Genomic DNA, 24,142 nt, shown 5'->3' on the forward strand with positions numbered 1-24,142 from the left:
CAGGTCTCCCGCGTGGCAGGCAAGAATTCTACCACTGAACCACCAATGTTGATATGCTTATATTGCAGCCCTAGTGGGGTGTGACTGCTGCAAGGCTGTTACCCAGAGCTGGAAGAGTAGCAACACAAAACAGGATTTGCATTGGCCGGGAATCGGACCCAGGTCTCCCGCGTGGCAGGCAAGAATTCTACCACTGAACCACCAATGTTGATATGCTTATATTGCAGCCCTAGTGGGGTGTGACTGCTGCAAGGCTGTTACCCAGAGCTGGAAGAGTAGCAACACAAAACAGCATTTGCATTGGCCGGGAATCGGACCCGGGTCTCCCGCGTGGCAGGCGAGAATTCTACCACTGAAACACCAATCCTGATATGCTCATACTTCTGTCCTAGTGGGGTGTGATTGCTGCAAGGCTGTTACCCAGAGCTTGAAGAGTAGCAACACAAAACAGGGTTTGCATTGGCCAGGAGCCGGACCAGGGTCTCCCGCTTAGCAGGCGAGAATTATACCAGTGAACCACTAAGGCTGATATGCTCTTACTGCTCTCCTAGTTGGGTGTGATTGCTGCAAGGCTGTTACCCAGAGCTGAAAGAGTAGCAACACAAAACAGGAATAGGATTGGCCAGGAATCGGACCCTGGTCTCCTGCGTGTCAGGCGAGAATTGTACCACTGAACAACCAATGCTGATATGCTTATATTGCTGCCCTAGTGGGGTGTGACTGCTGCAAGGCTGTTACCCAGAGCTGGAAGAGTAGCAACACAAAACAAGAGTTGCATTGGCCAGGAATCGGACCCTGGTGGCAGGCGAGTATTCTACCACTGAACCACCAATGCTGATATGCTTATATTGCTGCCCTAGAGGGGTGTGACTGCTGCAAGGCTGTTACCCAGAGCTGGAAGAGTAGCAACACAAAACAGAATTTGCATTGGCCGGGAATCGGACCCGGGTCTCCCGCGTGGCAGGCGAGAATTCTACCACTGAACCACCAATGCTGAAATGCTTATATTGCAGCCCTAGTGGGGTGTGACTGCTGCAAGGCTGTTACCCAGAGCTGGAAGAGTAGCAACACAAAACAGGATTTGCATTGGCCGGGAATCGGACCCGGGTCTCCCGCGTGGCAGGCGAGAATTCTACCACTGAACCACCAATGCTGATATGCTTATATTGCAGCCCTAGTGGGGTTTGACTGCTGCAAGGCTGTTACCCAGAGCTGGAAGAGTAGCAACACAAAACAGGATTTGCATTGGCCGGGAATCGGACCCAGGTCTCCCGCATGGCAGGCGAGAATTCTACCACTGAACCACCAATGCTGATATGCTTATATTGCAGCCCTAGTGGGGTGTGACTGCTGCAAGGCTGTTACCCAGAGCTGGAAGAGTAGCAACACAAAACAGGGTTTGCATTGGCCAGGAACCGGACCAGGGTCTCCCGCGTGGCAGGCAAGAATTCTACCAGTGAACCACCAATGCTGATATGCTCATACTGCTCTCCAAGTTGGGTGTGATTGCTGCAAGGCTGTTACCCAGAGCTGAAAGAGTAGCAACACAAAACAAGAGTTGCATTGGCCAGGAATCGGACCCGGGTGGCAGGCGAGAAGTCTACCACTGAACAACCAATGATGATATGCTTGTATTGCTGCCCTAGTGGGGTGTGACTGCTGCAAGGCTGTTACCCAGAGCTGGAAGAGTAGCCACACAAAACAGGATTTGCATTGGCCGGGAATCGGACGCAGGTCTCCCACGTGGCAGGCGAGAATTCTACCACTGAACCACCAATGCTGATATGCTTATGTTGCAGCCCTAGTGGGGTGTGACTGCTGCAAGGCTGTTACCCAGAGCTGGAAGAGTAGCAACACAAAACAGGGTTTGCATTGGCCAGGAACAGGACCAGGATCTCCCGCATGGCAGGAGAGAATTCTACCAGTGAACCACCAATGCTGATATGCTCATACTGCTCTCCTAGTTGGGTGTGATTGCTGCAAGGCTGTTACCCAGAGCTGAAAGAGTAGCAACACAAAATAAGAGTTGCATTGGCCGGGAATCGGACCCAGGTCTCCCGCTTTGCAGGCGAGAAGTCTACCACTGAACCACCAATGCTGATATGCTTATATTGCTGCCCTAGTGGGGTGTGACTGCTGCAAGGCTGTTACCCAGAGCTGGAAGAGTTGCAACACTAAACAGGATTTGCATTGGCCGGGAATCGGACCCGGGTCTCCCGCGTGGCAGGCGAGAATTCTACCACTGAACCACCAATGCTGATATGCTCATACTTCTGTCCTAGTGGGGTGTGATTGCTGCAAGGCTATTACCCAGAGCTTGAAGAGTAGCAACACAAAACAGGGTTTGCATTGGCCAGGAGCCTGACCAGGGTCTCCCACTTAGCAGGCGAGAATAATACCAGTGAACCACCAATGCTGATATGCTCTTACTGCTCTCCTAGTTGGGTGTGATTGCTGCAAGGCTGTTACCCAGAGCTGAAAGAGTAGCAACACAAAACAGGATTTGGATTGGCCAGGAATCGGACCCTGGTCTCCTGCGTGGCAGGCGAGAATTCTACCACTGAACAACCAATGCTAATATGCTTATATTGCTGCCCTAGTGGGGTGTGATTGCTGCAAGGCTGTTACCCAGAGCTGGAAGAGTAGCAACACAAAACAAGAGTTGCATTGGCCAGGAATCGGACCCGGGTGGCAGGCGAGAAGTCTACCACTGAACCACCAATGATGATATGCTTATATTGCTGCCCTAGTGGGGTGTGACTGCTGCAAGGCTGTTACCCAGAGCTGGAAGAGTAGCCACACAAAACAGGATTTGCATTGGCCGGGAATCGGACGCAGGTCTCCCACGTGGCAGGCGAGAATTCTACCACTGAACCACCAATGCTGATATGCTTATGTTGCAGCCCTAGTGGGGTGTGACTGCTGCAAGGCTGTTACCCAGAGCTGGAAGAGTAGCAACACAAAACAGGGTTTGCATTGGCCAGGAACAGGACCAGGGTCTCCCGCATGGCAGGAGAGAATTCTCCCAGTGAACCACCAATGCTGATATGCTCATACTGCTCTCCTAGTTGGGTGTGATTGCTGCAAGGCTGTTACCCAGAGCTGAAAGAGTAGCAGCACAAAATAAGAGTTGCATTGGCCGGGAATCGGACCCAGGTCTCCCGCGTGGCAGGCGAGAATTCTACCACTGAACCACCAATGCTGATATGCTCATACTTCTGTCCTAGTGGGGTGTGATTGCTGCAAGGCTATTACCCAGAGCTTGAAGAGTAGCAACACAAAACAGGGTTTGCATTGGCCAGGAGCCTGACCAGGGTCTCCCACTTAGCAGGCGAGAATAATACCAGTGAACCACCAATGCTGATATGCTCTTACTGCTCTCCTAGTTGGGTGTGATTGCTGCAAGGCTGTTACCCAGAGCTGAAAGAGTAGCAACACAAAACAGGTTTTGGATTGGCCAGGAATCGGACCCTGGTCTCCTGCATGGCAGGCGAGAATTCTACCACTGAACAACCAATGCTGATATGCTTATATTGTTGCCCTAGTGGGGTGTGATTGCTGCAAGGCTGTTACCCAGAGCTGGAAGAGTAGCAACACAAAACAGGATTTGCATTAGCCGGGAATCGGACCCGGGTGGCAGGCGAGTATTCTACCACTGAACCACCAATGCTGATATGCTTATATTGCTGCCCTATTGGGGTGTGACTGCTGCAAGGCTGTTACCCAGAGCTGGAAGAGTAGCAACACTAAACAGGATTTGCATTGGCCGGGAATCGGACCTGGGTCTCCCACGTGGCAGGCGAGAATTCTACCACTGAACCACCAATGCTGATATGCTCATTCTACTGTCCTAGTGGGGTGTGATTGCTGCAAGGCTGTTACCCAGAGCTGGAAGAGTAGCAACACAAAACAGGGTTTGCATTGGCCAGGAACAGGACCAGGGTCTCCCGCGTGGCAGGCGAGAATTCTACCAGTGAACCACCAATGCTGATATGCTCATATTGAGCTCCTAGTTGGGTGTGATTGCTGCAAGGCTGTTACCCAGAGCTGAAAGAGTAGCAACACAAAACAGAAGTTGCATTGGCCAGGATTCGGAGCTGGGTTTCCCGCTTGGAAGGCGAGAATTCTACCACTGAACCACCAATGCTGATATGCTTATATTGCTGCCCTAGTGGGGTGTGACTGCTGCAAGGCTGTTACCCAGAGCTGGAAGAGTAGCATCACAAAACAGGATTTGCATTGGCCGGGAATGGGACCCGGGTCTCCCGCGTGGCAGGCGAGAATTCTACCACTGAACCAACAATGCTGATATGCTCAAACTACTGTCCTAGTGGGGTGTGATTGCTGCAAGGCTGTTACCCAGAGCTGGAAGAGTAGCAACACAAAACAGAATTTGCATTGGCCGGGAATCGGACCCGGGTCTCCCGCGTGGCAGGCGAGAATTCTACCACTGAACCACCAATGCTGATATGCTTATATTGCAGCCCTAGTGGGGTGTGACTGCTGCAAGGCTGTTACCCAGAGCTGGAAGAGTAGCAACACAAAACAGGATTTGCATTGGCCGGGAATCGGACCCGGGTCTCCCGCGTGGCAGGCGAGAATTCTACCACTGAACCACCAATGCTGATATGCTTATATTGCAGCCCTAGTGGGGTTTGACTGCTGCAAGGCTGTTACCCAGAGCTGGAAGAGTAGCAACACAAAACAGGATTTGCATTGGCCGGGAATCGGACCCAGGTCTCCCGCATGGCAGGCGAGAATTCTACCAGTGAACCACCAATGCTGATATGCTTATATTGCTGCCCTAGTGGGGTGTGACTGCTGCAAGGCTGTTACCCAGAGCTGGAAGAGTAGCAACACAAAACAGCATTTGCCGGGAATCGGACCCGGGTCTACCGCGTGGCAGGCGAGAATTCTACCACTGAAACACCAATCCTGATATGCTCATACTTCTGTCCTAGTGGGGTGTGATTGCTGCAAGGCTATTACCCAGAGCTTGAAGAGTAGCAACACAAAACAGGGTTTGCATTGGCCAGGAGCCGGACCAGGGTCTCCCGCTTAGCAGGCGAGAATTATACCAGTGAACCACTAAGGCTGATATGCTCTTACTGCTCTCCTAGTTGGGTGTGATTGCTGCAAGGCTGTTACCCAGAGTTGAAAGAGTAGCAACACAAAACAGGAATAGGATTGGCCAGGAATCGGACCCTGGTCTCCTGCGTGTCAGGCGAGAATTCTACCACTGAACAACCAATGCTGATATGCTTATATTGCTGCCCTAGTGGGGTGTGACTGCTGCAAGGCTGTTACCCAGAGCTGGAAGAGTAGCAACACAAAACAGGATTTGCATTAGCCAGGAATCGGACCCTGGTGGCAGGCGAGTATTCTACCACTGAACCACCAATGCTGATATGCTTATATTGCTGCCCTAGAGGGGTGTGACTGCTGCAAGGCTGTTACCCAGAGCTGGAAGAGTAGCAACACAAAACAGAATTTGCATTGGCCGGGAATCGGACCCGGGTCTCCCGCGTGGCAGGCGAGAAATCTACCACTGAACCACCAATGCTGAAATGCTTATATTGCAGCCCTAGTGGGGTGTGACTGCTGCAAGGCTGTTACCCAGAGCTGGAAGAGTAGCAACACAAAACAGGATTTGCATTGGCCGGGAATCGGACCCGGGTCTCCCGCGTGGCAGGCGAGAATTCTACCACTGAACCACCAATGCTGATATGCTTATATTGCAGCCCTAGTGGGGTTTGACTGCTGCAAGGCTGTTACCCAGAGCTGGAAGAGTAGCAACACAAAACAGGATTTGCATTGGCCGGGAATCGGACCCAGGTCTCCCGCATGGCAGGCGAGAATTCTACCAGTGAACCACCAATGCTGATATGCTTATATTGCTGCCCTAGTGGGGTGTGACTGCTGCAAGGCTGTTACCCAGAGCTGGAAGAGTAGCAACACAAAACAGCATTTGCCGGGAATCGGACCCGGGTCTCCCGCGTGGCAGGCGAGAATTCTACCACTGAAACACCAATCCTGATATGCTCATACTTCTGTCCTAGTGGGGTGTGATTGCTGCAAGGCTATTACCCAGAGCTTGAAGAGTAGCAACACAAAACAGGGTTTGCATTGGCCAGGAGCCGGACCAGGGTCTCCCGCTTAGCAGGCGAGAATTATACCAGTGAACCACTAAGGCTGATATGCTCTTACTGCTCTCCTAGTTGGGTGTGATTGCTGCAAGGCTGTTACCCAGAGCTGAAAGAGTAGCAACACAAAATAGGAATAGGATTGGCCAGGAATCGGACCCTGGTCTCCTGCGTGTCAGGCGAGAATTCTACCACTGAACAACCAATGCTGATATGCTTATATTGCTGCCCTAGTGGGGTGTGACTGCTGCAAGGCTGTTACCCAGAGCTGGAAGAGTAGCAACACAAAACAGGATTTGCATTAGCCAGGAATCGGACCCTGGTGGCAGGCGAGTATTCTACCACTGAACCACCAATGCTGATATGCTTAAAATGCTGCCCTAGAGGGGTGTGACTGCTGCAAGGCTGTTTCCCAGAGCTGGAAGAGTAGCAACACAAAACAGAATTTGCATTGGCCGGGAATCGGACCCGGGTCTCCCGCGTGGCAGGCGAGAAATCTACCACTGAACCACCAATGCTGAAATGCTTATATTGCAGCCCTAGTGGGGTGTGACTGCTGCAAAGCTGTTACCCAGAGCTGGAAGAGTAGCAACACAAAACAGGATTTGCATTGGCCGGGAATCGGACCCGGGTCTCCCGCGTGGCAGGCGAGAATTCTACCACTGAACCACCAATGCTGATATGCTTATATTGCAGCCCTAGTGGGGTTTGACTGCTGCAAGGCTGTTACCCAGAGCTGGAAGAGTAGCAACACAAAACAGGATTTGCATTGGCCGGGAATCGGACCCAGGTCTCCCGCATGGCAGGCGAGAATTCTACCAGTGAACCACCAATGCTGATATGCTTATATTGCTGCCCTAGTGGGGTGTGACTGCTGCAAGGCTGTTACCCAGAGCTGGAAGAGTAGCAACACAAAACAGCATTTGCATTGGCCGGGAATCAGACCCGGGTCTCCCGCGTGGCAGGCGAGAATTCTACCACTGAAACACCAATCCTGATATGCTCGTACTTCTGTCCTAGTGGGGTGTGATTGCTGCAAGGCTATTACCCAGAGCTTGAAGAGTAGCAACACAAAACAGGGTTTGCATTGGCCAGGAGCCGGACCAGGGTCTCCCGCTTAGCAGGCGAGAATTATACCAGTGAACCACTAACGCTGATATGCTCTTACTGCTCTCCTAGTTGGGTGTGATTGCTGCAAGGCTGTTACCCAGAGCTGAAAGAGTAGCAACACAAAACAGGAATAGGATAGGCCAGGAATCGGACCCTGGTCTCCTGCGTGTCAGGCGAGAATTCTACCACTGAACAACCAATGCTGATATGCTTATATTGCTGCCCTAGTGGGGTGTGACTGCTGCAAGGCTGTTACCCAGAGCTGGAAGAGTAGCAACACAAAACAGGATTTGCATTAGCCAGGAATCGGACCCTGGTGGCAGGCGAGTATTCTACCACTGAACCACCAATGCTGATATGCTTAAAATGCTGCCCTAGAGGGGTGTGACTGCTGCAAGGCTGTTACCCAGAGCTGGAAGAGTAGCAACACAAAACAGGATTTGCATTAGCCGGGAATCGGACCTGGGTCTCCCACGTGGCAGGCGAGAATTCTACCACTGAACCACCAATGCTGATATGCTCATAATGCTGTCCTAGTTGGGTGTGATTGCTGCAAGGCTGTTACCCAGAGCTGGAAGAGTAGCAACACAAAACAGGAATTGCATTAGCCGGGAATCGGACCTGGGTCTCCCACGTGGCAGGCGAGAATTCCACCACTGAACCACCAACGCTAACCCAAGTTGTTCTTTGCCTTTGTGTTATGTGAGTGCTAAAAATCCGTCAACCAGAGTTGTAACAGGAGCCACACAAAACAGCAATTGCATTAGCCGGGAATGGAACCCAGGTCTCCCTCATAGCAGGAAAAAATTCGACCAGTATACCACCAGTGCTGATATGCTAATGCTGCAGCCCTAGTGGGGTGTGATTGCTGCAAGGCTGTTACCCAGAGCTGGAAGAGTAGCAATACAAAATGAAATTGCATTGGCCGGGAATTGGAGCCGGGTCTCCTGCGTGAAAGGCAAGAATTCTACCACTGAACCACCAATGCTTATATGCTCATACTACTGTCCTAGTGGGGTGTGATTGCTGCAAGGCTGTTACCCAGAGCTGGAAGAGTAGCAACACAAAACAGGGTTTGCATTGGCCAGGAAGCAGACGAGGGTCTCCCGCGTGGCAGGCGAGAATTCAACCAGTTAACCACCAATGCTGATATGCTCATACAGCTGTCCTAGTTGGGTGTGATTGCTGCAAGGCTGTTACCCAGAGCTGGAAGAGTAGCAACACAAAAAAGAAACTGCGATTGCCGGTAATCGGTCCCGGGTCTCCTGTGTGGGAGGCGAGAATTTTACCACTAAACCACCAATGCTGATATGCTCATACTGCTGTCCTAGTGGGGTGTGATTGCTGCAAGGCTGTTACCCACAGCTGGAAGAGTAGCAACACAAAACAGGAATTGCATTGGCCGGGAATCGGACCCGGGTCTCCCGCGTGGCAGGCGAGAATTCTACCACTGAACCACCAATGCTGATATGTTTATATTGCTGCCCTAGTGGGGTGTGACTGCTGCAAGGCTGTTACCCAGAGCTGAAAGAGTAGCAACACAAAACAGGAGTTGCATTGGCCGGCAATCGGAGCCGGGTCTCCCGCGTGGTAGGCGAGAATTCTACCACTGAACCACCAATGCTGATATGCTCATACTACTGTCCTAGTGGGGTATGATTGCTGCAAGGCTGTTACCCAGAGATGGAAGAGTAGCAACTCAAAACAGGGTTTGCATTGGCCAGAAAGCAGAACAGGGTCTCCCGCGTAGCAGGCGAGAATTCTACCATTGAACCACTAAGGCTGATATGCTCTTACTGCTCTCCTAGTTGGGTGTGATTGCTGCAAGGCTGTTACCCTGAGCTGAAAGAGTAGCAACACAAAACAGGAATTGGATTGGCCAGGATTCGGCCCCTGGTCTCCCGCGTGGCAGGCGAGAATTCTACCACTGAACCACCAATGCTGACATGCTTATATAGCTGCCCTAGTGGGGTGTGACTGCTGCAAGGCTGTTACCCAGAGCTGGAAGAGTAGCAACACAAAACAGGATTTGCATTGGCCGGGAATGGGATCCGGGTCTCCCGCGTGGCAGGCGAGAATTCTACCACTGAACCAACAATGCTGATATGCTCATACTACTGTCCTAGTGGGGTGTGAATGCTGCAAGGCTGTTACCCAGAGCTCGAAGAGTAGCAACACAAAACAGGGTTTGCATTGGCCAGAAGCCAGAGCAGGGTCTCCCGCGTGGCAGGCGAGAATTATACCAGTGAACCACTAAGGCTGATATGCTCTTAAGGCTCTCCTAGTTGGGTGTGATTGCTGCAAGGCTGTTACCCAGAGCTGAAAGAGTAGCAACACAAAACAGGAATTGGATTGGCCAGGATTCGGCCCCTGGTCTCCCACATGGCAGGCGAGAATTCTACCAGTGAACCACCAATGCTGATATGCTCGTACTTCTGTCCTAGTGGGGTGTGATTGCTGCAAGGCTGTTACCCAGAGCTTGAAGAGTAGCAACACAAAACAGGGTTTGCATTGGCCAGAAGCCGGACCAGGGTCTCCCGCGTGGCAGGCAAGAATTATACTAGTGAACCACTAAGGCTGATATGCTCTTACTGCTCTCCTAGTTGGGTGTGATTGCTGCAAGGCTGTTACCTAGAGCTGAAAGAGTAGCAACACAAAAGAGGAATTGGATTGGCCAGGATTCGGCCCCTGGTTTCCCGCGTGGCAGGCGAGAAATCTACCACTGAACCACCAATGCTGATATGTTTATATTGCTGCCCTAGTGGGGTGTGACTGCTGCAAGGCTGTTACCCAGAGCTGGAAGAGTAGCAACACAAAACAGGATTTGCATTGGACGGGAATCGGACCCGGGTCTCCCGCGTGGCAGGCGAGAATTCTACCACTGAACCACCAATGCTGATATGCTCATACTGCTCTCCTAGTTGGGTGTGATTGCTGCAAGGCTGTTACCCAGAGCTGAAAGAGTAGCAACACAAAACAAGAGTTGCATTGGCCGGGAATCGGAAACGGGTCTCCTGCGTGGCAGGCGAGAATTCTACCACTCAACCACCAATGCTGATATGCTTATATTGCTGTCCTAGTGGGGTGTGATTGCTGCAAGGCTGTTACCCAGAGCTGGAAGAGTAGCAACACAAAACAGGGTTTGCATTGGCCAGGAAGCAGACGAGGGTCTCCCGCGTGGCAGGCGAGAATTCAACCAGTTAACCACCAATGCTGATATGCTCATACAGCTGTCCTAGTTGGGTGTGATTGCTGCAAGGCTGTTACCCAGAGCTGGAAGAGTAGCAACACAAAAAAGAAACTGCGATTGCCGGTAATCGGTCCCGGGTCTCCTGTGTGGGAGGCGAGAATTTTACCACTAAACCACCAATGCTGATATGCTCATACTGCTGTCCTAGTGGGGTGTGATTGCTGCAAGGCTGTTACCCACAGCTGGAAGAGTAGCAACACAAAACAGGAATTGCATTGGCCGGGAATCGGACCCGGGTCTCCCGCGTGGCAGGCGAGAATTCTACCACTGAACCACCAATGCTGATATGTTTATATTGCTGCCCTAGTGGGGTGTGACTGCTGCAAGGCTGTTACCCAGAGCTGAAAGAGTAGCAACACAAAACAGGAGTTGCATTGGCCGGCAATCGGAGCCGGGTCTCCCGCGTGGTAGGCGAGAATTCTACCACTGAACCACCAATGCTGATATGCTCATACTACTGTCCTAGTGGGGTATGATTGCTGCAAGGCTGTTACCCAGAGATGGAAGAGTAGCAACTCAAAACAGGGTTTGCATTGGCCAGAAAGCAGAACAGGGTCTCCCGCGTAGCAGGCGAGAATTCTACCATTGAACCACTAAGGCTGATATGCTCTTACTGCTCTCCTAGTTGGGTGTGATTGCTGCAAGGCTGTTACCCTGAGCTGAAAGAGTAGCAACACAAAACAGGAATTGGATTGGCCAGGATTCAGCCCCTGGTCTCCCGCGTGGCAGGCGAGAATTCTACCACTGAACCACCAATGCTGACATGCTTATATAGCTGCCCTAGTGGGGTGTGACTGCTGCAAGGCTGTTACCCAGAGCTGGAAGAGTAGCAACACAAAACAGGATTTGCATTGGCCGGGAATGGGACCCGGGTCTCCCGCGTGGCAGGCGAGAATTCTACCACTGAACCAACAATGCTGATATGCTCATACTACTGTCCTAGTGGGGTGTGAATGCTGCAAGGCTGTTACCCAGAGCTCGAAGAGTAGCAACACAAAACAGGGTTTGCATTGGCCAGAAGCCAGAGCAGGGTCTCCCGCGTGGCAGGCGAGAATTATACCAGTGAACCACTAAGGCTGATATGCTCTTAAGGCTCTCCTAGTTGGGTGTGATTGCTGCAAGGCTGTTACCCAGAGCTGAAAGAGTAGCAACACAAAACAGGAATTGGATTGGCCAGGATTCGGCCCCTGGTCTCCCACATGGCAGGCGAGAATTCTACCAGTGAACCACCAATGCTGATATGCTCGTACTTCTGTCCTAGTGGGGTGTGATTGCTGCAAGGCTGTTACCCAGAGCTTGAAGAGTAGCAACACAAAACAGGGTTTGCATTGGCCAGAAGCCGGACCAGGGTCTCCCGCGTGGCAGGCAAGAATTATACTAGTGAACCACTAAGGCTGATATGCTCTTACTGCTCTCCTAGTTGGGTGTGATTGCTGCAAGGCTGTTACCTAGAGCTGAAAGAGTAGCAACACAAAAGAGGAATTGGATTGGCCAGGATTCGGCCCCTGGTTTCCCGCGTGGCAGGCGAGAAATCTACCACTGAACCACCAATGCTGATATGTTTATATTGCTGCCCTAGAGGGGTGTGACTGCTGCAAGGCTGTTACCCAGAGCTGGAAGAGTAGCAACACAAAACAGGATTTGCATTGGACGGGAATCGGACCCGGGTCTCCCGCGTGGCAGGCGAGAATTCTACCACTGAACCACCAATGCTGATATGCTCATACTGCTCTCCTAGTTGGGTGTGATTGCTGCAAGGCTGTTACCCAGAGCTGAAAGAGTAGCAACACAAAAGAAGAGTTGCATTGGCCGGGAATCGGAAACGGGTCTCCTGCGTGGCAGGCGAGAATTCTACCACTCAACCACCAATGCTGATATGCTTATATTGCTGTCCTAGTGTCGTGGGACTGCTGCAAGGCTGTTACCCAGAGCTGGAAGAGTAGCAACACAAAACAGGATTTGCATTGGCTGGGAATCGGACCCGGGTCTCCCGCGTGGCAGGTGAGAATTCTACCACTGAACCACCAATGCTGATATGCTCGTACTTCTGTCCTAGTGGGGTGTGATTGCTGCAAGGCTGTTACCCAGAGCTGGAAGAGTAGCAACACAAAACAGGGTTTGCATTGGCCAGGAACAGGACCAGGGTCTCCCGCGTGGCAGGCGATAATTCTACCAGTGAACCACCAATGCTACTATGCTCATACTGCTCTCCTAGTTGGGTGTGATTGCTGCAAGGCTGTTACCCAGAGCTGAAAGAGTAGCAACACAAAACAGGAGTTGCATTGGCCAGGAATCGGACCTGGGTCACCCGCGTGGGAGGCGAGAATTCTACCACTGAACCACCAATGCTGATATGCTCATACTACTGTCCTAGTGGGGTGTGAATGCTGCAAGGCTGTTACCCAGAGCTCGAAGAGTAGCAACACAAAACAGGGTTTGCATTGGCCAGAAGCCAGAGCAGGGTCTCCCGCGTGGCAGGCGAGAATTATACCAGTGAACCACTAAGGCTGATATGCTCTTAAGGCTCTCCTAGTTGGGTGTGATTGCTGCAAGGCTGTTACCCAGAGCTGAAAGAGTAGCAACACAAAACAGGAATTGGATTGGCCAGGATTCGGCCCCTGGTCTCCCGCATGGCAGGCGAGAATTCTACCACTGAACCACCAATGCTGATATGCTCGTATTTCTGTCCTAGTGGGGTGTGATTGCTGCAAGGCTGTTACCCAGAGCTTGAAGAGTAGCAACACAAAACAGGGTTTGCATTGGCCAGAAGCCGGACCAGGGTCTCCCGCGTGGCAGGCGAGAATTATACTAGTGAACCACTAAGGCTGATATGCTCTTACTGCTCTCCTAGTTGTGTGTGATTGCTGCAAGGCTGTTACCCAGAGCTGAAAGAGTAGCAATACAAAACAGGAATTGGATTGGCCAGGATTCGGCCCCTGGTTTCCCGCGTGGCAGGCGAGAAATCTACCACTGAACCACCAATGCTGATATGCTTATATTGCTGCCCTAGTGGGTTGTGACTGCTGCAAGGCTGTTACCCAGAGCTGGAAGAGTAGCAACACAAAACAGGATTTGCATTGGACGGGAATCGGACCCGGGTCTCCCGCGTGGCAGGCGAGAATTCTACCACTAAAACAACAATGCTGATATGCTCAAACTACTGTCCTAGTGGGGTGTGATTGCTGCAAGGCTGTTACCCAGAGCTGGAAGAGTAGCAACACAAAACAGGATTTGCATTGGCCGGAAATCAGACCCGGGTCCCCCGCGTGGCAGGCGAGAATTCTACCACTGAACCACCAATGCTGATATGCTCATACTTCTGTCCTAGTGGGGTGTAATTGCTGCAAGGCTGTTACCCAGAGCTGGAAGAGTAGCAACACAAAACAGGGTTTGCATTGGCCAGAAACCTGACCAGGATGTCCCGCGTGGCAGGAGAGAATTCTACCAGTGAACCACCAATGCATATATGCTCGTACTGCTCTCCTAGTTGGGTGTGATTGCTGCAAGGCTTTTACCCAGAGCTGAAAGAGTAGCAACACAAAACAAGAGTTGCATTGGCCGGGAATCGGAAACGGGTCTCCTGCGTGGCAGGCGAGAATTCTACCACTCAACCATCAATGCTGATATGCTTATATTGCTGTCCTAGTGTGGTGTGACTGCTGCAAGGCTGTTACCCAGAGCTGGAAGAGTAGCAACACAAAACAGGATTTGCATTGGCTGGGAATCGGACCCGGGTCTCCCGCGTGGCAGGCGAGAATTCTACCACTGAACCACCAATGCTGATATGCTCATACTTCTGTCCTAGTGGGGTGTGATTGCTGCAAGGCTGTTACCCAGAGCTTGAAGAGTAGCAACACAAAACAGGGTTTGCATTGGCCAGGAACCGGACCAGGTTCTACCGCGAGGCAGGCGAGAATTCTACCAGTGAACCACCAATGTTGATATGCTCGTACTGCTCTCCTAGTTGGGTGTGATTGCTGCAAGGCTGTTACCCAGAGCTGGAAGAGTAGCAACACAAAACAGAATTTGCATTGGCCGGGAATCAGACCCAGGTCTCCCGCGTGGCAGGTGAGAATTCTACCACTGAACCACCAATGCTGATATGCTTATATTGCAGCCCTTGTGGGGTGTGACTGCTGCAAGGCTGTTACCCAGAGCTGGAAGAGTAGCAACACAAAACAGGATTTGCATTGGCCGGGAATCGGACCCGGGTCTCCCGCGTGGCAGGCGAGAATTCTACCACTGAACCACCAATGCTGATATGCTTATATTGCAGCCCTAGTGGGGTGTGACTGCTGCAAGGCTGTTACCCAGAGCTGGAAGAGTAGCAACACAAATCAGGATTTGCATTGGCCGGGAATCGGACCCAGGTCTCCCGCGTGGCAAGCGAGAATTCTACCACTGAACCACCAATGTTGATATGCTTATATTGCAGCCCTAGTGGGGTGTAACTGCTGCAAGGCTGTTACCCAGAGCTAGAAGAGTAGCAACACAAAACAGGATTTGCATTGGCCGGGAATCGGACCCGGGTCACCCACGTGGCAGGCGAGGCAACACAAAACCTCGTGGGAGGCGAGAATTCTACCACTGAACCACCAATGCTGATATGCTTATATTGCTGCCCTAGTGGGTTGTGACTGCTACAAGGCTGTTACCCAGAGCTGGAAGAGTAGCAACACAAAACAGGGTTTGCATTGGCCAGAAACCGGACCAGGGTGTCCCGCGTGGCTGGCAAGAATTCTACCAGTGAAGCACCAATGCTGATATGCTCATACTGCTCTCCAAGTTGGGTGTGATTGCTGCAAGGCTGTTACCCAGAGCTGAAAGAGTAGCAACACAATACAGGAGATGCATTTGCCGGGAATTGGACCCAGGTGGCAGGCGAGAATTCTACCACTGAACCACCAATGCTGATATGCTTATATTGCTGCCCTATTGGGGTGTGACTGCTGCAAGGCTTTTACCCAGAGCTGGAAGAGTATCAACACAAAACAGGAGTTGCATTAGCCGGGAATCGGACCCGGGTCTCCCGCGTGGCAGGCGAGAATTCTACCACTGAACCACCAATGCTGATATGCTCATTCTACTGAGCCTAGTAACGTGTGATTGCTGCAAGGCTGTTACCCAGAGCTGGAAGAGTAGCAACACAAAACAGGATTTGCATTGGCCGGGAATCGGACCCGGGTCTCCCGCGTGGCAGGCGAGAATTCTACCACTAAAACAACAATGCTGATATGCTCATACTACTGTCCTAGTGGGGTGTGATTGCTGCAAGGCTGTTACCCAGAGCTGGAAGAGTAGCAACACAAAACAGGGTTTGCATTGGCCAGGAACAGGACCAGGGTCTCCCGCGTGGCAGGCGAGAATTCTACCACTGAACCACCAATGCTGATATGCTTATATTGCTGCCCTAGTGGGGTGTGACTGCTACAAGGCTGTTACCCAGAGCTGGAAGAGTAGCAACACAAAACAGGGTTTGCATTGGCCAGAAACCGGACCAGGGTCTCCCGCGTGGCAGGCAAGAATTCTACCAGTGAAGCACCAATGCTGATATGCTCATACTGCTCTCCAAGTTGGGTGTGATTGCTGCAAGGCTGTTACCCAGAGCTGAAAGAGTAGCAACACAATACAGGAGATGCATTGGCCGGGAATCGGATCCCAGGTGGCAGGTGAGAATTCTACCACTGAACCACCAATGCTGATATGCTAATATTGCTGCCCTAGTGGGGTGTGACTGCTGCAAGGCTGTTACCCAGAGCTGGAAGAGTATCAACACAAAACAGGAATTGCATTAGCCGGGAATCGGACCCGGGTCTCCCGCGTGGCAGGCGAGAATTCTACCACTGAACCACCAATGCTGATATGCTCATTCTACTGAGCCTAGTAGGGTGTGATTGCTGCAAGGCTGTTACCCAGAGCTGGAAGAGTAGCAACACAAAACAGGGTTTACATTGGCCAGGAACAGGACCAGGGTCTCCCGCGTGGCAGGCGATAATTCTACCAGTGAACCACCAATGCTAATATGCTCATACTGCTCTCCTAGTTGGGTGTGATTGCTGCAAGGCTGTTACCCAGAGCTGAAAGAGTAGCAACACAAAACAGGAGTTGCATTGGCCAGGAATCGGACCTGGGTCTCCCGCTTGGAAGGCGAGAATTCTACCACTGAACCACCAATGCTGATATGCTTATATTGCTGCCCTAGTGGGGTGTGACTGCTGCAAGGCTGTTACCCAGAGCTAGAAGAGTAGCAACACAAAACAGGATTTGCATTGGCCGGGAATCGGACCCGGGTCACCCACGTGGCAGGCGAGGCAACACAAAACCTCGTGGGAGGCGAGAATTCTACCACTGAACCACCAATGCTGATATGCTTATATTGCTGCCCTAGTGGGTTGTGACTGCTACAAGGCTGTTACCCAGAGCTGGAAGAGTAGCAACACAAAACAGGGTTTGCATTGGCCAGAAACCGGACCAGGGTGTCCCGCGTGGCTGGCAAGAATTCTACCAGTGAAGCACCAATGCTGATATGCTCATACTGCTCTCCAAGTTGGGTGTGATTGCTGCAAGGCTGTTACCCAGAGCTGAAAGAGTAGCAACACAATACAGGAGATGCATTTGCCGGGAATTGGACCCGGGTGGCAGGCGAGAATTCTACCACTGAACCACCAATGCTGATATGCTTATATTGCTGCCCTAGTGGGGTGTGACTGCTGCAAGGCTTTTACCCAGAGCTGGAAGAGTATCAACACAAAACAGGAGTTGCATTAGCCGGGAATCGGACCCGGGTCTCCCGCGTGGCAGGCGAGAATTCTACCACTGAACCACCAATGCTGATATGCTCATTCTACTGAGCCTAGTAGGGTGTGATTGCTGCAAGGCTGTTACCCAGAGCTGGAAGAGTAGCAACACAAAACAGGATTTGCATTGGCCGGGAATCGGACCCGGGTCTCCCGCGTGGCAGGCGAGAATTCTACCACTAAAACAACAATGCTGATATGCTCATACTACTGTCCTAGTGGGGTGTGATTGCTGCAAGGCTGTTACCCAGAGCTGGAAGAGTAGCAACACAAAACAGGGTTTGCATTGGCCAGGAACAGGACCAGGGTCTCCCGCGTGGCAGGCGAGAATTCTACCACTGAACCACCAATGCTGATATGCTTATATTGCTGCCCTAGTGGGGTGTGACTGCTACAAGGCTGTTACCCAGAGCTGGAAGAGTAGCAACACAAAACAGGGTTTGCATTGGCCAGGAACCGGACCAGGGTCTCCCGCGTGGCAGGCAAGAATTCTACCAGTGAAGCACCAATGCTGATATGCTCATACTGCTCTCCAAGTTGGGTGTGATTGCTGCAAGGCTGTTACCCAGAGCTGAAAGAGTAGCAACACAATACAGGAGATGCATTGGCCGGGAATCGGATCCCGGGTGGCAGGCGAGAATTCTACCACTGAACCACCAATGCTGATATGCTTATATTGCTGCCCTAGTGGGGTGTGACTGCTGCAAGGCTGTTACCCAGAGCTGGAAGAGTATCAACACAAAACAGGAGTTGCATTAGCCGGGAATCGGACCCGGGTCTCCCGCGTGGCAGGCGAGAATTCTACCACTGAACCACCAATGCTGATATGCTCATTCTACTGAGCCTAGTAGGGTGTGATTGCTGCAAGGCTGTTACCCAGAGCTGGAAGAGTAGCAACACAAAACAGGATTTGCATTGGCCGGGAATCGGACCCGGGTCTCCCGCGTGGCAGGCGAGAATTCTACCACTAAAACAACAATGCTGATATGCTCATACTACTGTCCTAGTGGGGTGTGATTGCTGCAAGGCTGTTACCCAGAGCTGGAAGAGTAGCAACACAAAACAGGGTTTACATTGGCCAGGAACAGGGTCTCCCGCGTGGCAGGCGAGAATTCTACCAGTGAACCACCAATGCTAATATGCTCATACTGCTCTCCTAGTTGGGTGTGATTGCTGCAAGGCTGTTACCCAGAGCTGAAAGAGTAGCAACACAAAACAGGAGTTGCATTGGCCAGGAATCGGACCTGGGTCGCCCGCGTGGGAGGCGAGAATTCTACCACTGAACCACCAATGCTGATATGCTCATACTACTGTCCTAGTGGGGTGTGAATGCTGCAAGGCTGTTACCCAGAGCTCGAAGAGTAGCAACACAAAACAGGGTTTGCATTGGCCAGAAGCCAGAGCAGGGTCTCCCGCGTGGCAGGCGAGAATTATACCAGTGAACCACTAAGGCTGATATGCTCTTAAGGCTCTCCTAGTTGGGTGTGATTGCTGCAAGGCTGTTACCCAGAGCTGAAAGAGTAGCAACACAAAACAGGAATTGGATTGGCCAGGATTCGGCCCCTGGTCTCCCGCATGGCAGGCGAGAATTCTACCACTTTTTTTTTTTTTTTTTTTTTTTAATTGAAAAAACTTAAAAATGAAATACATCATATGTAAACAATTCATAAATCATATACAAGGAACAATCTGTACATTATACATTGCTACCAAATTATCATAAACATGACATTTCACATTCACTTATATCTAGCATATCAGTCATCTTATTTTTTCCAATCAACTTAAAAATTAAGCATCAATCCCTTTTTGTGGTCTACCGTTATAAGCTTGCTTTCATGAATAAAAGCTTCCTCAAAAACATCTGTTTTTAGATATTTCCACATTAAATACACATTCTTTCTAACTACACTTTTAAACATGACATTCACGTCTATTATTTTTGCTTCAAAATATGCCATATTCCTCCTTGCCCATATTGCATACCTTGCATGACTCAGAAAAAAATTACATAAATTTACATTTTTGTCTTTGCAATTTGTATTTTCTCCAAATAAGAACAGTTGTTTCCATTCATTTCCTTGTGCATTTTTCCCCCAATTGTCTTTTATCAGTTGTTTCAGTTTTTCATGAAAAAAATCCCAGCTCCCTACATTCAAAGAAAATGTGCATCAGGGTCTCTGGATCAGACTTACATACATCACATTCCCTGTTTACATTTCTGTTTATTTGATGAATCACAACCTTTGTGTATATTCTATTATGCCGTAACTTAAAATCTAAATTTTCACAGTCTAAGCTGTTATATTTCACATTTAAATTTTTCCAAATTGTTTTAACATTTAAATTTGGGAACAATTTTGGCCATACATTTTCAGATGCAGGCAGTTTGATTTCCTTTTCCACAAATATTCCATATATAGTTTTTGTTAATACATCAGATAAACATATCTTTTTACCATTTTTGACAATAAACATTTCTGGCATTCCCCAATTTCCTGGTTTGGCACTTTCTCTCTCTCAATCATTTCAACCCATCTCTTTGGTAAGCTAACTCTGATGTTTTCACAAACAGAGTCTACTTGTGATTTTTTTATTTCATCATCCCACTCCACCACAGAGTCATAAATAGCTCTGTTTGGTAAAAAACCTTTGACAAATTCATATACCATGTCTTTTACTTGTCTTATTCCAGCTTTCATATACAGTCTATTATAAAACATCCTCCCTCTCATCTGTATCTTTGAATTCAGAAATACTGGCTGCTTATGTATTTGATTTATATTTTCACACTCATATCCCACTTCCTTTACAAATTCAGACCAAGCACTGCATACTTCTTGATAAAATACAGGTATGTTTTCATACATTGGTTTCTTTAAAGACATGAAAACCCCTTCTTCTCCACATCCACTACTTTTACTCAAATATTTTCTCATGAATCCTTTCCACCCAAATTCCTCATTACCATATAGAAGTTTTTTCATTATTTTCACTCTTAATGCTTTCTTTTTAACATTAAGATCAATCAGCTTTAAACCTCCTTCTGTGTAGTCTGCTATTAATGTTTTGTTGGATATTTTGACTCCTTTCCCTCCCCATATGAAATTATTCAGAACCTCTTTTATCTCATTTAAAACCCACACCGGTAAGTCAACTGCACCTAAAATATAGTTACATTTAGTTAGAAGCAATGAATTCACAACTGTGATTTTGCCCTTTAGTCTTAATTCTCTTAATTTCCAGTATCCTAAAACTTTTTTAATTTTATTTAAGATACCCGTCCATGTGGCATTTGTTGCTTCTTTTGTATTCACTCCTATATTAACTCCAAGAATCACTGTTTGTTCTTTTGCAACTTTGAAAGGTATATCACACCCACTCAACCCCACCCCACCTATACTCATTATTTCAGATTTTTCTATATTGATTTTAGCTCCTGATGCTTTCCCATATACTTCTATATGATTCATTATTCGTTTTATACTTCTCATGTCCCTTACTGTGAACGTTGTATCATCTGCGTACTGATGAATTAAACTCACACCACCATATGGTATTTGAATTCCTCTTATTTCCTTATCTTGCTTTACTAGTGTTGCCAGCGATTCTATAGATATTGAGTATAGCATCGCTGACAACGGACATCCCTGCCTCACTGATCTTTCCAATGGAAAGGTGTTTGTTAAAACTCCATTCACTTTTACACAACTTTTTGCATTTTTATACAACAGCTTTATCCAATTTAAAATCTTCTCTCCAAACCCATATCTTCTCATTGCTTGTTCCATGAAATTGTGTTCTACCCTGTCAAATGCTTTATTTAGGTCAATGCATAGCATTAATCCTCCTTCTCCATCTTTGTCCATGCTGCTCACAACATCTCTAATTGTGCATATTGTGTCAGTGATGTCCCTCCCTGGTATGCCATAAGCTTGATTAGGTGATATTATGCTTCGCACTACTCTTTTTATTCTATTAGCTAAAATTTTTGTTAGAATCTTATAATCTGTGTTTAAAAGACTTAAAGGTCTATAATTTTCCAAATTTAACGGACTGCCTTTATTCTTGTAAAGTATGGTGATTACTCCCAAACCTGTTGATTCTGGTATCTCTCTTCTTTCTTCCATATGTTTAAATAATTTCATCAGTATCGGTGTTAATATCTCTTCAAAAGTTTTATAAAACTCATGCGTTAACCCATCTGACCCTGGACTTTTATTCACTTTTGTTTCTTTTATTGCTTGTTTTATTTCTTCTATGTTTATATCTCCTTCACATGTCTCCCTTTCTTCATCACTTAACTTAACGTTTACAGTATTTAAAACTTTGTCCACATATTCCTGTTTTGTATTCTCTTTCTTAAAAAGTCTTTCATAAAATAATTGTACTGTTTCCAATATTTTTACATAATCTGTTATCTTTTCACCATTTTCATTTTTTAGTTCTGTAATGTAATTTTTCCTCTGCTTTCCCTTTTCCAAATTTAGAAAGTATTTTGTACACCTCTCCCCTTCAAGTGCATACTTTGCCCTGCTTCTCACTTTTGCACCTTCACATTTTTCTGTTTCATACATCTCCAATACCCCTTTTATCCTCAGAAAGTTTTCTTTTGTGTACTCAGGGTTGTTTTCTATTTTCTCTGCTTCTTTCTCTAAATTATTTCTCATGCTTTCCATCTCCATTTTTCTCTTAAAGTTTCTCTGTTTTGAATATCGTATACTTCTTATTTTTATTTTCTCTTTCAAATCCTCCCACCACTCGCATACATTATTTTCAAATAATGGATTTTCCATTTCATACCTTATACATCTGTCAATGCTCTCCCTATATGCCTCTTCTTTTAATAAACTTGCATTCAGGCACCACATCCCCCCACCCCTTGATTCTAAATTTAAACTCATCTTTACCATCATAGCAGCATGATCTCCTATTTCAATAAACTTATAACTTACATTTTTCACATACTGCAATATTTCCCTTTTTACTAAACATAAGTCTATACGGCTTTGTTTTAAAACCCCTAATACTATTTGCCTTCTTGAGAATTCCCTCTTGAATGGGTTCTCCTCCCTCCAGGCATCCACCATGTTCTCACTTTGCATTAATTCATTTAAGTATCTTCTGGATGCATCTGATTTAAAATTAATACTTTTTGACACATCAAGCCTTGTGCACCAAACATTAAAATCTCCAACTACTATGCAGTTGCCTGTGCACAGTGGTTTCATTGTTTTAAAAACCTCTTTTCTTTCAGTTTCTATGTTAGGAGCATATAAATTAAGCAATCTAAAGGATTCATTGTAATACATGAAGTCTATTCCCAACAATCTACCATTACCATCGTTATGTATTTGCTTTACATTATGTATTCCTCCCTTTTTAAGCAAAATCGCCACACCGCATGCTCTCTGACTTCCATGATTTACATAAATCTCTTCTCCCCAAACTTTTTTTATATCACTCATTTTATCATTTGACCAATGTGTTTCTTGCAAACAAATTACATCTGTTTTGAACTTTCTAATCACCCTCTCAAACTTTTCCATTTCTCTTAGTCCATTGCAGTTCAAACAGGCAATTTTCAGCAAGTCACACATTGCATATAGTATAAAAAAGAGGAGAACCCACATTTGAAAATGTCTTCAGATCTTACTTTTTTGTAGTCTCTTCTTCAGTGCCTTTCATTTTCCTTTTCAGCATCTTGATATTTCCGGCACTCATGTCCATTTCCTCCTCCAGTTGTATCAGTGGTGTCTCTAAAATTCTTGTCATGAAGTCTCTTCCCCTTTGATTTTCCTTGTGCTCCTTCCCATCTTGGTTCGCTTTTTCTTGACCTCCTTTCTTACCATTCCCTCCTCCTTCAAATAATAATTCCTCTTCCTCTTGAACCACTTGCTTCTGTGGGAATTTTCCCATGGCATCTTGTGAGTCATCCATCGGCTCTTGTACTTCTTCTCCAGCCCTTCGTTCTACCATTATATCTTCTTCATTCTGTTCATCTTCTTCATCTTTTTCCTTTCCTGTTATTGCGTCCTCCACACTTTCATATAGATCCAGAGAGCTTCCCATGATTTCTTCCTCTGGAATTCTGCATACACACATTGCAGTGACCATCTTACACAACTTGCATTTTCCTTTGTCACATTCGCGCACATAATGACCCTGAATGCCACATTTATAACACTTAAAGTTAGGGCAGTCTCTTACAATGTGTCCTGGTTGGATACAGACTCTGCAGACTTTCACCTGTCTGTCATGTATGACCCTAAAATGTTCTGTTCCTGTCAGCGTCTCAAACTTTGTTGAGTATGGTAACGATTTCACAGTATCTGTGAACTTAACTTTTAGAAATCGTGTTCCATCTGCAATATCCGTTCCTGGCCACATTCTCCTTTTGACAGGTGAAGCTGCTTTCACTCCCCATTCAGTTAGTTTTCCAATTATTTCCTCATCTTCAATGTATGTTGGCAGATTCAGAAAAGAGACCACCATCTCATTGTTGTTTATTTCCTTTACCATTATCAGGCTGTTTTTTATCTTCAGCCCATCCAGTATTTTTTCTTTCCCTTCCTCTTCATTCATAGTTAATTCATACTCTTTTGGGTTCTTATATCTGCAGCCAATTACAACACCACAATCTTCTCTCACTTTCTTCAAAAGCTCCATCATTGTAATTTTATCTTCTCCCACAATTTCAACCAATACTGTTAGCTTTTTCTGAAAAACACGTCTTCCTTGGCCATCATCTCCATCCATGCTTACAATCTGCTCACCTCTTTGTTTTTCCATCTTAATGCTGTTTAGCCGTTGTCTTTAGCAGTCCAGTAGACAAACAAAAA

General features: G+C 47.9%; 1 long non-coding RNA gene and 29 other non-coding genes across 30 annotated transcripts in view; all 30 read right to left on the minus strand.

Moving 5' to 3' along the window:
- Positions 1–24,142, minus strand: part of LOC141381913 (uncharacterized) — a 560,761-nt gene that overhangs the window by 163,135 nt on the left and 373,484 nt on the right. The window lies entirely within an intron of this gene.
- trnag-gcc (transfer RNA glycine (anticodon GCC)) lies at positions 924–994 on the minus strand. The gene has a single exon. It is a non-coding gene; the product is annotated as a tRNA-Gly (tRNA).
- trnag-gcc (transfer RNA glycine (anticodon GCC)) lies at positions 1,083–1,153 on the minus strand. Its single transcript has one exon. It is a non-coding gene; the product is annotated as a tRNA-Gly (tRNA).
- trnag-gcc (transfer RNA glycine (anticodon GCC)) lies at positions 1,242–1,312 on the minus strand. The gene has a single exon. It is a non-coding gene; the product is annotated as a tRNA-Gly (tRNA).
- Positions 2,028–2,098, minus strand: trnac-gca (transfer RNA cysteine (anticodon GCA)). Its single transcript has one exon. It is a non-coding gene; the product is annotated as a tRNA-Cys (tRNA).
- Positions 2,187–2,257, minus strand: trnag-gcc (transfer RNA glycine (anticodon GCC)). Its single transcript has one exon. It is a non-coding gene; the product is annotated as a tRNA-Gly (tRNA).
- trnag-gcc (transfer RNA glycine (anticodon GCC)) lies at positions 3,132–3,202 on the minus strand. The gene has a single exon. It is a non-coding gene; the product is annotated as a tRNA-Gly (tRNA).
- trnag-ucc (transfer RNA glycine (anticodon UCC)) lies at positions 4,077–4,147 on the minus strand. The gene has a single exon. It is a non-coding gene; the product is annotated as a tRNA-Gly (tRNA).
- Positions 4,395–4,465, minus strand: trnag-gcc (transfer RNA glycine (anticodon GCC)). Its single transcript has one exon. It is a non-coding gene; the product is annotated as a tRNA-Gly (tRNA).
- Positions 4,554–4,624, minus strand: trnag-gcc (transfer RNA glycine (anticodon GCC)). The gene has a single exon. It is a non-coding gene; the product is annotated as a tRNA-Gly (tRNA).
- trnag-gcc (transfer RNA glycine (anticodon GCC)) lies at positions 5,652–5,722 on the minus strand. Its single transcript has one exon. It is a non-coding gene; the product is annotated as a tRNA-Gly (tRNA).
- On the minus strand, positions 6,750–6,820 carry trnag-gcc (transfer RNA glycine (anticodon GCC)). Its single transcript has one exon. It is a non-coding gene; the product is annotated as a tRNA-Gly (tRNA).
- trnae-uuc (transfer RNA glutamic acid (anticodon UUC)) lies at positions 8,171–8,241 on the minus strand. Its single transcript has one exon. It is a non-coding gene; the product is annotated as a tRNA-Glu (tRNA).
- Positions 8,648–8,718, minus strand: trnag-ucc (transfer RNA glycine (anticodon UCC)). The gene has a single exon. It is a non-coding gene; the product is annotated as a tRNA-Gly (tRNA).
- trnag-acc (transfer RNA glycine (anticodon ACC)) lies at positions 8,807–8,877 on the minus strand. The gene has a single exon. It is a non-coding gene; the product is annotated as a tRNA-Gly (tRNA).
- On the minus strand, positions 10,079–10,149 carry trnag-gcc (transfer RNA glycine (anticodon GCC)). The gene has a single exon. It is a non-coding gene; the product is annotated as a tRNA-Gly (tRNA).
- trnag-gcc (transfer RNA glycine (anticodon GCC)) lies at positions 10,715–10,785 on the minus strand. The gene has a single exon. It is a non-coding gene; the product is annotated as a tRNA-Gly (tRNA).
- trnag-acc (transfer RNA glycine (anticodon ACC)) lies at positions 10,874–10,944 on the minus strand. Its single transcript has one exon. It is a non-coding gene; the product is annotated as a tRNA-Gly (tRNA).
- trnag-gcc (transfer RNA glycine (anticodon GCC)) lies at positions 12,146–12,216 on the minus strand. The gene has a single exon. It is a non-coding gene; the product is annotated as a tRNA-Gly (tRNA).
- trnag-ccc (transfer RNA glycine (anticodon CCC)) lies at positions 12,782–12,852 on the minus strand. Its single transcript has one exon. It is a non-coding gene; the product is annotated as a tRNA-Gly (tRNA).
- trnag-gcc (transfer RNA glycine (anticodon GCC)) lies at positions 14,213–14,283 on the minus strand. Its single transcript has one exon. It is a non-coding gene; the product is annotated as a tRNA-Gly (tRNA).
- On the minus strand, positions 14,690–14,760 carry trnag-gcc (transfer RNA glycine (anticodon GCC)). Its single transcript has one exon. It is a non-coding gene; the product is annotated as a tRNA-Gly (tRNA).
- trnag-ccc (transfer RNA glycine (anticodon CCC)) lies at positions 15,008–15,105 on the minus strand. The gene is made up of 2 exons: positions 15,070–15,105; positions 15,008–15,042 (listed from the first exon to the last, which is right to left on the minus strand). It is a non-coding gene; the product is annotated as a tRNA-Gly (tRNA).
- Positions 15,503–15,573, minus strand: trnag-gcc (transfer RNA glycine (anticodon GCC)). The gene has a single exon. It is a non-coding gene; the product is annotated as a tRNA-Gly (tRNA).
- Positions 16,291–16,361, minus strand: trnag-gcc (transfer RNA glycine (anticodon GCC)). Its single transcript has one exon. It is a non-coding gene; the product is annotated as a tRNA-Gly (tRNA).
- trnag-ucc (transfer RNA glycine (anticodon UCC)) lies at positions 16,610–16,680 on the minus strand. Its single transcript has one exon. It is a non-coding gene; the product is annotated as a tRNA-Gly (tRNA).
- Positions 16,769–16,866, minus strand: trnag-ccc (transfer RNA glycine (anticodon CCC)). Its single transcript has 2 exons — positions 16,831–16,866; positions 16,769–16,803 (listed from the first exon to the last, which is right to left on the minus strand). It is a non-coding gene; the product is annotated as a tRNA-Gly (tRNA).
- trnag-gcc (transfer RNA glycine (anticodon GCC)) lies at positions 17,264–17,334 on the minus strand. Its single transcript has one exon. It is a non-coding gene; the product is annotated as a tRNA-Gly (tRNA).
- trnag-gcc (transfer RNA glycine (anticodon GCC)) lies at positions 18,052–18,122 on the minus strand. The gene has a single exon. It is a non-coding gene; the product is annotated as a tRNA-Gly (tRNA).
- Positions 18,524–18,594, minus strand: trnag-ccc (transfer RNA glycine (anticodon CCC)). The gene has a single exon. It is a non-coding gene; the product is annotated as a tRNA-Gly (tRNA).

This window comes from Danio rerio, chromosome 4 (assembly GCF_049306965.1).
Source record: "Danio rerio strain Tuebingen ecotype United States chromosome 4, GRCz12tu, whole genome shotgun sequence".
Classification (NCBI taxonomy): domain Eukaryota; kingdom Metazoa; phylum Chordata; class Actinopteri; order Cypriniformes; family Danionidae; genus Danio; species Danio rerio.